This window comes from Myotis lucifugus, unplaced genomic scaffold (assembly GCF_000147115.1).
Source record: "Myotis lucifugus unplaced genomic scaffold, Myoluc2.0 scaffold_486, whole genome shotgun sequence".
Lineage (NCBI taxonomy): Eukaryota > Metazoa > Chordata > Mammalia > Chiroptera > Vespertilionidae > Myotis > Myotis lucifugus.
This window is the reverse complement of record NW_005871534.1, coordinates 523,705-525,900: the sequence shown is the minus strand read 5'-3', so window position 1 is coordinate 525,900 and position 2,196 is coordinate 523,705.

Here is a 2,196-nt window from a genome sequence, read left to right as displayed (position 1 = left end):
TGTCCGGAGGGCCCCTCTCATCCCCTCTTCCGCTGGCAGATGCCTTCTTGTTTTTCAAACCTCTGCTTCCTGGCGGGGTCTTTCCTTTCATGCCCCCTGCCCCTCTTCTGCCATTTCATGGAGCACTGGTTATTGTCCTGATGGTCTGGGTTTGCTTTGGCACCAGACTGAGCTCCACTAGGGAGGGGAATTCCTTTATTCACAGCAACATGTATTGTGGGTACTGCTTGCTGGGTACTTTTCTAGGCCCTGGGGATACAACATAAAATAGAAAAAATCCCTGCCTCATGGAGCTTACTTTCAGTAAATTATATCATATGTAGGAAGTTATAAATACTTTTTAAAAAACAGAGTAAGGAAGATGGGGAAAGAATGGATTGCAATTTTAAATGGGGAGCTCAGGGAAGGCCGTACTGAGAGACATTTAAAGAAAAGCTTGAAGGAGGTAAGGGAGAGAGCCATGCAGATATCTGGGGGAAGAGAATCCTGGGCAGATGGAACAGCCAATGCAAAGGTCCTGAGGGGGAGCATGCCTGGCAATGAGATCAGTGTGGCTGGAGCTGAGGGAGGGAAAGAGGAAGGAGAGAGAGAGAGGTATGGTGGAGGGAAATGAGGTCAGGTCAGGGAGGGCCTCATAGGCAAGGCAGGCACATATTCTGTCATTCAAACTTTGAGAATACAAGAGGATGATGCATTTATAATTATGCCCAGATAACAGGTGAAACCTGGGGCAACCAGAGTGTATGGTCATTCTGTTGGAGGCCATTGTCAGGGCTTTGGGTTTTACCCTGGAAGAGATGAAGAATTATTGAAGGGGTCTGAGCAGAGGATGACATGATCAGACTTAGATTCCCCAACTAATATCCTATATAATAAAAGGCTAATATGCAAATCGACCAAACGGCAGAATGACCGGTTGCTATGATGCGCACTGACCACCAGGGGCATTTGCTCAACGCAGGAGCTGCCCCCTGGTGGTCAATGCACTCCCACAGGGAACGCCTTTCAGCCAGAAGCCAGGTTCATGGCTGGGAGCACAGCAGCCATGGTGGGAGCCTCTCCCATCCCCATGGCAGCACTAAGGATGTCCGACTGACAGCTTAGGCCCGCCCCCCGCAGGGAGCAGGCCTAAGCTGTCAGTCAGACATCCCCCGAGGGCTCCTGGACTGTGAGAGGGCTCAGGCCGGGCTGAGGGACCCCCCCCACCCCCAAGTGCATGAACTTCATGCACCGGGCCTCTAGTCTATATATAAACTCAAGTGACTGAACCACCGAATGACTGATTGACCGGTGGCTATGATGTGCACTGACCACCAGGGGGCAGACACTCAATGCAGGAGCTTCCCCCTGGTGGTCAAGTGTGCTCCCACAGCCAACCTCCCACGTGTCCCTTCCCCTCCCTCTCCCCGCCTCCCCACCCAAGCTGGCCAGCCCAATTGGATTGCCGGCCAGGCCAAGGGACCCTACCCATGCACAAACTAGAGGCACCAGGCCTCTAGTTTACTTATAAGTTTGTTTTTCTTTTCTGTTGAGGCAAAATATCCATATAATGAAATGCCCAGTTGTTAACTGTATGATTCAGTCAGTTTCAACACATGCATACATCTGCATAACACAAGCCCTTATCAAATACATCACTATCTTCCCCCAATTCCTGTTGCCCCTTCCTGTTGCCCTTGTCCCCCCCTTTCTGTCCCAACTTCCCAGAGGCAACCATTGTTCTGATTTTGGTTTTGACGAGGTTCACCTGTTGTACATGTTCATATGCATGGACTTATGCAGTATGTGCTCATTTGCATCTATTCGTTCACTCAGCATAATGTGTTTTTTTTAAATATATTTTATTGATTTTTTACAGAGAGGAAGGGAGAGAGATAGAGAGTTAGAAACATCGATGAGAGAGAAACATCAATCAGCTGCCTCCTGCACACCTCCTACTGGGGATGTGCCCACAACCAAGGTACATGCCCTTGACCGGAATCGAACCTGGGACCTTTCAGTCCGCAGGCCGACGCTCTATCCACTGAGCCAAACTGGTTAGGGCAGCATAATGTTTTTGAGAGGCATCCATACTGTTGCCTGGATCCTTAGTCTGTCCCTTTCTATTGCTTGGTGGTATTCCAGAGTTGGGTTTGACTCGGATCGCTCTGCCAGGTGAAGAACAGATGGCTCTAACTCCTCTCCGTTTCTAGCTCC